At 41.5% G+C, this 12,019-nt stretch overlaps 1 protein-coding gene across 1 annotated transcript in view; it reads left to right on the plus strand.

The window, feature by feature from the left end:
* The window catches only part of LOC124296977 (katanin p80 WD40 repeat-containing subunit B1), a 41,764-nt gene extending 38,557 nt beyond the window's left edge, over positions 1-3,207 (plus strand). Inside the window, exons 15-16 of the transcript XR_006906490.1 lie at positions 1,523-2,776; positions 2,898-3,207. The gene's annotated coding sequence lies outside the window, so the exon portion shown is untranslated. The remainder of the gene's footprint in view (positions 1-1,522; positions 2,777-2,897) is intronic.
* The last annotated feature ends 8,812 nt before the right edge of the window (positions 3,208-12,019 follow it).

Below are 12,019 nucleotides of genomic sequence, written 5' to 3' on the forward strand. Positions count from 1 at the left end.
TTAACGTAAAAAGGCTTTTCAAATTTTCAACGCGGATTGTTGACTATAATTTTGTGGTGCATATAACATTTCAGTGCAAGGTGAAAGTAAAAGGAAAAAAACCTGAACTCTGAACCCTGTGTTTGTTTAAAACGGTGAAAAGCTTCCGCGATTCTGCCGATTATCGGTATAACAAAGCGATCTCTAGGCGAACGTGACGTGTAATTAAAGGGAGTTTCGGAGGCGCGTGGCTCGTGATCCCCACTGATGCTGGCAATTATCGTGAGCTTAGTTGACAGTTGAGCGTTGACAGGGAGCGTGCCTTCCCCTAGGATCTCTTTCTCTCCATGCCTCATGAATATCGTCACTTCGTGCGTTCACCAGCTCCAATATTCCTTCACCATCCCGTATATTATTGAGCTGGTCTGAAATTCAGCGACTATAGAAAGCCGTAAGGTTCACGAGGGTAGTGCACCTTTTGAGCCCTAGAGAAAAAACTGTGCGTTCATTAATTTCAAATATTCATGATGTGCAACTTTACCTCTGACGTTGTTGAAAGTAATGAGTGATGCTAAAATTAAATAAAATCCGTGTGAATACGGGTTAAAATGTCGGTACTTCGAGATACTTTGGCGGTAAGATATCGTGATCGCGATACTTCACGACCAAGGGGAATATAAAATATGGGTGGGAATTGTCGTGAAACCCTGAGGATATCAGTTTACATCAGGTTGGCCATCAAGGAACCGTGCAATGAAAAAAGGGGCCTACACGGTTTTCGTTCACAAGTTGCTAAGGAGAATGCGTTGCTTACACAGTTTTCAGAATAATAATCATGCGCGTTTTTGACATATGGTTTCGTGCAGATTATTCTTACCTAGGTATGCACTGTGAAACGTCACATGGATAGTAAAACAGAACAAACATTGTACATCTCGGTCTTAATGTCTGATTTGCTTAAGTAGATACATGAATTATGACGTCCATGCCCACGTGAAGTGAATATCTAGGCATAGAATTACGAACTGGTTGTACGCGTTCGTAGAAGCGTACGATCGCTTCTTAACCTAGTCTAAGCTAAGCCCCGGAGTATATTTCCAAAAATAAACATCTTATTCTACAAAGAGCTGTCGGGCTCCATCCTCTCCAGTTTCAGTGACACCTACACGCTGTAACCGATCGGTTTAACTTGTGCCTAGGGACGTGTTGGTTGTCACGAGCTTAACTGTAAACATACACGTTTGCGAGTAATAGAAATCCAATGAATAACGATCAACCCTGCGGAGAAAGCCAATGTCTTATCCGTCACTTAGTGAGATGAACGTTTTCCGGAATAAAGAAATTCTTCTGACTCCAAGCACATCATAAAATTTTCATCAAACATTATGAAACGGGTCGAAAGATCATGGCTGAAAACCGTTGACCCATCGAAAAAAAAACCAAACATTTATCTAAGTACATAAAATACTGTCCAATAAGATTATCTTAGTTGCTTGTGCCCTCTTCTTCACTCTGCGATTATCATTGTTGTCTTACTTTTTAGCCAAAGTGTCTGAGCTTCCTCCATTAGCCGAAGAGTTTCCGAGCTTTCATCTTCCTACGGTAATAAATCTGTCAAGGAATAGCTTTCTGACTACGATGCCGTCGTAAGATCTGTGCAGCCTGAGTGAGAACGAGGAAAAAGGGTACCAAAAGATTTAAAGTGCACAATGCTATAAGAGGACGTAACTAAATGGTATGACTAACTAAATGTATGGCCTTACATCCCTATCCTGTTGAACTAATTAGCACTAATTTTCGAAATCTGTCGGCGCATTGAAGAGGAGTACAAACAAATCGGCCGTATTCCAGAGTTCTCGTGCCCTAACCGGGCATTCAATTGCTCCGACGTTCTATGCTGACCCTTCAATGAAAGCGAACGGAACACGTACAGATTACCTATTACTACGGTTATACCAGGCCTCCTGTACTCCCCCGCATTTTCTATTACTCCAAGCCATTGACAGCCCGTCATTATGTCAGGATTGAGAACCAAATACACCGGCAAATATATAGCCGTCACTGTGTGCCCGGGGTCGTAGAGATTAATAGGGAGGGGTGGTTTTATTCTATCGAAATCACTGCGACAGACAAGCGAACGGACAGATTGACTTTGAACGGTAACGTGATACGCAGGCATTCACACTCATTGTCAGCTTCGTGACCAGGTACTTTGATATCCAAGGCAAAAATATATCTACGTGATTATTAGTAAAATTAATGATGTCATACCAGAGATATGACTTTCATCCGGTAAGAAATTATTTTTTTGTGAATATTGAATGATCACATTACAAGAAACAAATTAAGCCCACACTTGAGGATGTATTGATGGTAAGGAATCATTTCCAGAAGTTGGAAAAATATGTTAATTGAAAATAGGGAGTGAAAACAGAAGACAGTATGGTAAAGTTGTGCTAAGTCTGATGTACGTCATGTATAAAAAGAGTCTGATGCTGAATGATTATTTGAAAGTAGTCCACAAGAACGGTGTAAAGTAAGGCGATAATAATTCTTGTACAAGGCGTGCGATATTCGAATAAACGATGATAAATCCCATTGCCACTTGAACCGAACCAATGACTAATATAGTTTAGAAGATACAAGCTAGAAACGGTGAAATCCTGCCATACTTTCACAGCTGTTGATCCCATGATGCTCTTTGTATTTTTATACTCCTGAGAGTCAAATTCGTCCAGAATACGTCTGACAAATCAACTGTACGACGAGATGTTTCTGAATCCAATTCGCGAAAAAGGTAAAATGACCCGTTTAGATTCTTTCACCGCAAAGTAAATTGATTTTGAAAAATGCTGGAACCATTCACTCAGCCCCTACATCGACGTAATATTGCAGAAGAAATCTGTTGACTATTTCAGATGCTGAAATCAATTCTTTCATGCACTATATCCACGTAATTAAGCAAAAGTGATTTATTGCGCACAGTCTCGACTCGCTGGGAACAACGCATTACCAGTTATTGCCAATGAACATAAAATTGTTACCCGGGTATTAAAAAAAGTGAGTTCAATACACATGACTTTAAGTCAAATACAATTCATGATATATGTGATACTTATTTTTGGAGTGTCTGAGTCTTCTTTAACTTCTGTCCTGCACAGAGGTGCAATGTATCTGTGCAAAATACGGCATGTATGACATTGTATTGTTATTGTTTCATGTAAACTGTATTCTAATAAATTAATAAATGAATTCCCTTGTACATTCTTAGTATTTACTCAGGTATTGCTTTTACGCTGCAAGCAGCGCATCAAAAGTTACGGCCAAAAAACAAATACCTGTGTTTTCGACATTTTTCAGCAGATGCTTCACCCTGCGTAATTTCTCTCCTGTTGGTCCCACGCTCTTTTCGCTGCGTTTTCCGAGTTCCTGGGGGTCCAATTGGTCGGGAAAGGGTCACACAAATCAATTCTAAGACGAAAGATTTTTTGGTCAAAAAAAAAGGAAGGTTAACCCCTTTGTATTTTTTGCGAAAATTTTCGCCTTTTCGAAAAGTGCTGGAATAAATTCTTTCTGGCACTGTTTCGACGTAATTTTGCGAGAGAAATCGATTAGGCGCAGTCCCAATACGCTGCGAGCAACGGATCAAAAGTTACAGCCAAAAAACAAAAACTTGTGTTTTGGACATTTTTCAGCAGGTGCTTCTATATTCGTAATTTCTCTCCTGTTGGTCCCACGCTCTTTTCGCTGCGTTTTCCGAGTTCCTGGGGGTCCAATTGGTCGGGAAAGGGTCACACAAATCAATTCTAAGACGAAAGATTTTTTGGTCAAAAAAAAAGGAAGGTTAACCCCTTTGTATTTTTTGCGAAAATTTTCGGCTTTTCGAAAAGTGCTGGAATAAATTCTTTCTGGCACTGTTCCGACGTAATTTTGCGAGAGAAATCGATTGGCCGCAGTCCCAATACGCTGCGAGCAACGGATCAAAAGTTACAGCCAAAAAACAAAAACTTGCGTTTTCGACATTTTTCAGCAGGTGCTTCTCCCTTCGTAATTTCCCTCCTGTTGATCCCACGCTCTTTTCGCTGCGTTTTCCGAGTTCCTGGGGGTCCAATTGGTCGGGAAAGGGTCATACAAATCAATTCTAAGACGAAAGATTTTTTGGTCAAAAAAAAAGGAAGGTTAACCCCTTTGTATTTTTTGCGAAAGATTTCGCCTTTTCGAAAAGTGCTGGAATAAATTCTCTCTGGCACTGTTTCGACGTAATTTTGCGAGAGAAATCGATTGGGCGCAGTCCCAATACGCTGCGAGCAACGGATCAAAAGTTACAGCCAAAAAACAAAAACTTGTGTTTTGGACATTTTTCAGCAGGTGCTTCTATATTCGTAATTTCTCTCCTGTTGGTCCCACGCTCTTTTCGCTGCGTTTTCCGAGTTCCTGGGGGTCCAATTGGTCGGGAAAGGGTCACACAAATCAATTCTAAGACGAAAGATTTTTTGGTCAAAAAAAAGGAAGGTTAACCCCTTTGTATTTTTTGCGAAAATTTTCGCCTTTTCGAAAAGTGCTGGAATAAATCCTTTCTGGCACTGTTTCGACGTAATTTTGCGAGAGGAATCGATTGGGCGCAGTCTTAATAGGCTGCGAGCAACGGATCAAAAGTTACAGCCAAAAAACAAAAACTTGCGTTTTCGACATTTTTCAGCAGGTGCTTCTCCCATCGTAATTTCCCTCCTGTTGGTCCCACGCTCTTTTCGCTGCGTTTTCCGAGTTCCTGGGGGTCCAATTGGTCGGGAAAGGGTCATACAAATCAATTCTAAGACGAAAGATTTTTTGGTCAAAAAAAAAGGAAGGTTAACCCCTTTGTATTTTTGGCGAAAATTTTCGCGATTTTGAAAAGTGCTGGAATAAATTCTTTCTGGCACTGTTTCGACGTAATTTTGCGAGAGAAATCGATTGGGCGCAGTCCCAATACGCTGCGAGCAACGGATCAAAAGTTACAGCCAAAAAACAAAAACTTGCGTTTTCGACATTTTTCAGCAGGTGCTTCTCCCATCGTAATTTCCCTCCTGTTGGTCCCACGCTCTTTTCGCTGCGTTTTCCGAGTTCCTGGGGGTCCAATTGGTCGGGAAAGGGTCATACAAATCAATTCTAAGACGAAAGATTTTTTGGTCAAAAAAAAAGGAAGGTTAACCCCTTTGTATTTTTGGCGAAAATTTTCGCGATTTTGAAAAGTGCTGGAATAAATTCTTTCTGGCACTGTTTCGACGTAATTTTGCGAGAGAAATCGATTGGGCGCAGTCCCAATACGCTGCGAGCAACGGATCAAAAGTTACAGCCAAAAAACAAAAACTTGCGTTTTCGACATTTTTCAGCAGGTGCTTCTCCCTTCGTAATTTCCCTCCTGTTGGTCCCACGCTCTTTTCGCTGCGTCTTCCGAGTTCCTGGGGGTCCAATTGGTCGGGAAAGGGTCACACAAATCAATTCTAAGACGAAAGATTTTTTGGTCAAAAAAAAAGGAAGGTTAACCCCTTTGTATTTTTTGCGAAAATTTTCGCCTTTTCGAAAAGTGCTGGAATAAATTCTTTCTGGCACTGTTTCGACGTAATTTTGCGAGAGAAATCGATTGGGCGCAGTCCCAATACGCTGCGAGCAACGGATCAAAAGTTACAGACAAAAAACAAAAACTTGTGTTTTGGACATTTTTCAGCAGGTGCTTCTATATTCGTAATTTCCCTCCTGTTGATCCCACGCTCTTTTCGCTGCGTTTTCCGAGTTCCTGGGGGTCCAATTGGTCGGGAAAGGGTCACACAAATCAATTCTAAGACGAAAGATTTTTTGGTCAAAAAAAAAGGAAGGTTAACCCCTTTGTATTTTTGGCGAAAATTTTCGCGATTTTGAAAAGTGCTGGAATAAATTCTTTCTGGCACCGTTTCGACGTAATTTTGCGAGAGAAATCGATTGGGTGCAGTGTCAATAAGCTGCGACCAACAGACGACGAGTTACAGTAAGAAACGGAAGATTTCCCTCGTCACTTTCTGCTATTGGTCCCACGCTCCTTTCGATGCGTTTTCTGAGTTCCTGGGGGTCCAATTAGCCAGACAATGGTCATACAAATCTAATCTGAATGGAAATTTCTGGGCTCCTTAAATGAAGAAAACTACGACGACTCACAAACCTACCGCCGAGTAGAGCAGGGTTTGTTTTTCGAAATTTCGATGATTCCAAGCAACGCTTGAATCTATGCTTTGATGCACTTCGTCGTAAATTCACGAAAGGAATTCAACGCGCATAGTCTTAACTTACAGATCAACGATGGATCAAAAGTTACCGCAATAATACATTGCATCCGTTTCAGGTTTTGAAAGAGACGGGGAAGGAAAATGACAAATTTATGGCCACAAAGTATTTGTTTTAATTCAGTTATAGTTTATTCAATATACCTTAATTCTAGTACAAGTGTTTGTATGCCAGTGTCAAGTACTTTAACAAGTCGACAGGTAGAATTAGAAGAATTCTAGGATATGTAAGTCGAAGGAAACATCCATTATTGTGTCGCCATTGCGGCCCAAGTCGTGGGTCCTCCTCAGGTCATTTCATTATGTTCACGCATCTATATCAAGAAATACAGGTGAAATTTTGAATAGGTGTCGAACAATAAAAAAAAAAAAAAAACCGAAATGAACGTTTGGTTAGGCACTGACCTCATAAAATTAAATTGTAACTGCAAGAAGAATAATTTTCTTTTGCGCATCATTCATCAGAACAGAGCCCATTTACATCGGACATCACGAACAAAAGCAGAGTCTAAAGTCCACCTGCAATATTAACAGTCACATAAGATATACATAGTACGACAAGATTTAGCAGAAGAACCAACGATAATTCAATTTAGTCAAAGGTGAGATAACCTCATGTACATTGTACAATCAAAGGATATTCCTATCACCTGCTACGTTGACTGAAGAATATAGACAGTTGCCCTAATGGGCTTTGGTGTGACAACCGAAAATCGTTGTGCGCTTGCGTCCCTTGAGACGTTTCAACGGTAGAGTTGAGAACTTATTGCAGAACATCAGAGAGTTACCGATTTCGACATGATGCTGGCTGCATTCACCTTCCGAGTAACACAGTCTTCGCAATGGTAAGCCCAAGCCGGCGATAGAAGAAATTAATAATGAGAATAAATTTCGTTCCAAATTCATAGCAAAACAGTGATTCAATTAAAGTCTAGGTACCCGAGAGAAGAATGTATACATATTTAGATCAGATGTAATAATGATGCAGCGACCAAAAGGTATATATGTATATGCGCTCCATGTACGATATTAATATATGTATATATATATATATGATCCATTTACGGTTAATACGCGATGCGTACTGTAAATTTTATGATTTTCCAGGAGACAAACTAGATTATCTACAATAATACGGCTATGATAGAAAAACAGAAGAATTATTCATTTGGAAATGGGACTCTATTCGACACGCGCTCGATGTATTCCGCAACATTGATATTCATAATTATTCCAACAACTTTTTATTTGCTCTCTCGATCTTGAAGTTTCGTAGGCATGGAATCGAAACGCCGTTGTAGCTAGTCGGAAGTCAAGTATCTACGTTGGATCAGAATTAGATGGTTTGAATTAGAGTAAAAGATAAAGCGAATATGAGAAACAAGAAGTCCAATATACATTACTTCAAGCAGAATACAAAAAATGTCATATGAGATAGTTATTTTGGTAGTTTGTAAGTATAGTTCAAGTTCTGTCCTGCACACACGTGCATTGTATCTCTGCAGGATACGGTATTTATGATATTGTATTATTGCTGTTTCATGTAAACTGTAAGTAAATCCATAAATAAACAAATTTCCCCGTATGCTCTTCGTAGTTTCAAGATGTAAAAACAATACTTCATGACCTCTGTCATTATTTATAACTCTGTATCCCTTCAGCTAAACGAGGTGTAATTAACGCGATGACAGATAAATTGATAGCACGAGGGTAGTAACACTTGCTGCTATTTTCACTTGACCGGTCGTTGTTCTGTTCTGCATCATTTTCATGTACAAGGGTTGAATATAATGAGCACAGAAGAGCAAGCGTCATGGTGATGGTAAAAGAAGCGAAAAAATATCAATATCAGAAAGTCATCGACCTGTCGTCCACTCACAGTTTCTCCCCTCTTCTCATTCCTCTTTAAATGTTGCAGATCGCATGAAACAAGGTCAAGTCATGGCATATGTCGATTATACAATGTGCGCACGCGATATACATACAGCATAAAACGTGTAACGCAAAAATAATGTACCTGCCATATGCGAGGATATGTTCGGAATAATTTCGGTCGATGCATGCGTGTGTACCTACGCATTACGTACAGCATAAACGCACACACACGTCTGTCTTTACACATGTAATTGGGGTTGCTGCAGGGGCGAGGCCATGACGCGTTACAATGAAGACGCGATGACATAAAAAATGTTAATCCATTTTGCCTGACTCACAACCGCGTGATGGTAAAAAAAAAATCCACATTATCACCTTGTCATCTCCTCTCTCTTCGTCTTGTTTAAAAAAATACAGATGGAAGAATGAATTTACTGTTTTACAGTCCAAATTATCAATCTTTACCATAAAAATGTCTCCAAGTAAACGAAATCTTGTTGCCAGTTTTTTACTATGAAGCATAGACCTGTATCGCGTTTCGCACTGGCTGCAGTGCAGTGGTCTTTTGCTGCTGGGAGCTTGTGACTGCTATCTATAATCGTATGCAGATGCTTACTTCGGATAACAGGCGAGATCCATTACCGTAATCCAGACTCGGATTTTTTTATAATGCAGATGCATAAATCGGATTAGGCACCGTATGAATGTTATCACTGATGTGCCGGTTCAATCTTCACCCTGTACTAACGTGTATTATAAGCTTTGCCTAAACATGAGGTTATTGAAAAGTTTTTTTACTCACCTCTCTGACTTTGCGCGAAACGACCGGATACTTGACGAAACGCCAGGTGTTGCAGTCGGGTTTATTTGTTGCTAAATAAATCAAATGACTGCAGCCGCTGTGAGAATTTGCCACAACAGAGTCTAAGAAGTTTTCTTGATCGAAATGCGCGGGCCAATCAATCAGAGGAAGCCAATGGTTGACATTCGTTGGTGATTTGCGAAAAAGTTGTTGAGAGTTTTTGTGTATCGGCTGGAATACCGGTCGGGACCTTTGACTGGTTTGACCGTTGAGAGTCGGGTGTTCCTTGTCCGTGACGGATCACATATCGCTTTGGTACTATTCTGGCGCTAGACTGGAGCACCGAATGAATTTGTTTACAAAACACCCTGCTCTCATCTCGTCTCCGAGTCTTTGCGCGCAGCCTGAGGACTGAGTCGTTTTGTTTTCACCGTAATTTGTCTCGGAGAGAAGAGAAATGGGCATCGTTTGGTAGTCACGTTTCAGTCCTCTCGATTTGTCAGCTAGAGATAGCTATGGAAATAGCTGGCCGCCATGTATCGTGTACCCTGAGTGCAGGCTGAAGCTAACGATAGTCGGTTTATTAGACACGAATGCTTCTGTAATCTACTGGAAACGTGGTTTAAAATTTCATTGACAGAGTAATTGAAATCGGTCGCATTCGATATGTCGTTGTAAAGTTTCAAATTCCCTATAAAAATTCTCACATGAGGTACGCACGATCAATCGCGGCTAGTGATGTGGCAAGCTTTGTCGCTTGACGTTGATTTGACGTAATTGGCACCAGGAAGGAGCCCGATACGGGGTAGGAATGATTGGGATAAGCCTGGATCATCCGAGCGTTGATCCATGGGAGGGTTTAGGACGGCGAAGGCTGAATTTCCACCTCGGGATCCAGGGCCACGGATTTCGGAGCCTGCCTGCCTGCCTTTTCAACCGGCCACTGAGGGGTCGTCGTCCCTCCCTAAGCCTGTTTTATTGATATCAATTTAACACCAGCCTGAGTTCTTTATATAGACGTTTTATTTAATGCCGTATGATCGAAGGTGCAGAGCGCAAAAACCCTCGCTGTGTGATCAGTTTCGTTTTCCTTCAACCGCGTTGAACATTTTTAATTATCAACTAATTTGAGCGTAATTACAAACGCAAGAAATGGAGAATTCCACGAATTCGGAGAAGGGCTCAGAGGCAAATTCTAATTCTAGTACAGATGTCTTACCATTAGCTGTTGGACTTTTTCAGACTTCGTTTGAACATTACCAATGCCTCAGAATATGTATTCAAAATTCTTTGAAAGCCACCCCGAGGGTAAGATAAATCATGGATTGTGTAACGGACTATCCAGTATCTCAAATCTACAGTTTGCCGTGGAGATCTGCATTTTTCAATCAAACACAGTTCTCATCAAAATACGTACTGACCTTAACAAGGAATATATTGTCCCACTGCAAGATGCAAACCGGTTTATTTGAGACAATGGTAAAACATTGCAGGAAATATTATATCACACGTATAACACCCGGAGTCGGCGAAGCCCCGAGTTTGTCGTTTGCTCGTTGGTAACTTCCGCGCAAAACGAGGTTCGATTTCAGGTTGGGGGATCAGGTGTATGCCGCGCAACAATCGTCGACTAAATTGAATGGGGATTCCCTCGCCTTGGTTCTTTCCTTCCTCACTAATACGAATACCAAACACTCGACGAATTCTGATGGGAGAACGAACACCTGAGTATGCGATTCTCCGCGGAAGGGAAGCTGCGTAACGCGCCCGGAATCCTAAGAGCACACAATCCGAAAGCCCAGAGACCGTGGACTTCGATGCCCGCAGGAGACTGGAGACCATGCAGAGCTTTCAGCCGTCCCTTCCTCCCACGATCTGGACCGACCCTCCGAATTCAAATCCAAATTACATACTTTGGCTCTCATCCCATGATCCGGTGCAACAAAGCCTCGGGCTGTCTGGAAACTGACGTTTGGCGAACGGTGCGTCGATCAGTATTCCAGTGGATAGAGAACGGGCGGTCTCAGCAATTGAAAGGGTCGATTATACGAGTGAAAAAACAATGGTCAGAAATGTACCGCGTTGAGAGGTTTAACATTTTCATTAAACATTTTTCTTAACTATTACCGTTGCTCGTTGTCAGACGACTCGATTTCACGGCGGATCTACATACCGGTTCCTCTGCGTTCCCCGTGCATCGTCATCGAGCGAAGAGCGTATAATTTTAACAAATGTCCTTTTGCTCACCCGGACGCCCCTCAGCCAGTTACGCTACGTTAAGTGACATGCTAATCTCGCAACATTATTAGCACCGTACACCGCATGATTCGTGCCTTGATTTATTGACGTTAAGGTAGAGAGCCTTTACTATTCTTCGGTAATTGTTGATATCGGCGCGATATTATTAGGCGTTTTGGTTAGCACGCAATTTCAAGCACCATACATCGATAGCACAGAACATCGTCGTGGCTTTCAGGTCCATCTTTGATTCTCATACTTGGAAGACAATGAAACAGACAAACACGAATGATTTGCCGTGAAAACTGCATATTGTGTCCTGCAAGTACGTTCTCTTCCTTGCGAGATAAACTTACCGTAGTTTCGTTGGCAATTCTTTATTTTGCACATCCCCTCAGCTACACGTCTCGACGTCTGAGTCTGTTCATTCGCATGGGAAGCCGAATGACTTCCTGTAAGTACTCTACAGATGTAGCAAACAAAAGCGTCCACGGTTCTTCATGCGTTTCGGTGAAAGCACTCGATTTTTTAGAATTATAATTCTTTTTTCACCCCGCAGCGTCTCGCTTCACGCTTTGTCAGTTAAATCAATTGAGAAATTCAACCCGTACCTACCTTCGCTGGTGACGTTTATTTCCTTACCACCTGGGTGATCCCGCCCCACCAAGCAGGGGAACTGTCAACCAAAAGGGTTACGTCGTTCAGTGATTCGGAAGTTTTTGTTTCGACAATAGAATCAGCGATCTGAAAACGGGGACATCATTTAACCAACGCACCCTCCCATTACCTGCACATACGCAAGTATCTCAATTATTTAGGCTATATGTTGCGG

This window comes from Neodiprion virginianus, chromosome 2, assembly GCF_021901495.1.
Source record: "Neodiprion virginianus isolate iyNeoVirg1 chromosome 2, iyNeoVirg1.1, whole genome shotgun sequence".
In the NCBI taxonomy this organism is placed as follows: domain Eukaryota; kingdom Metazoa; phylum Arthropoda; class Insecta; order Hymenoptera; family Diprionidae; genus Neodiprion; species Neodiprion virginianus.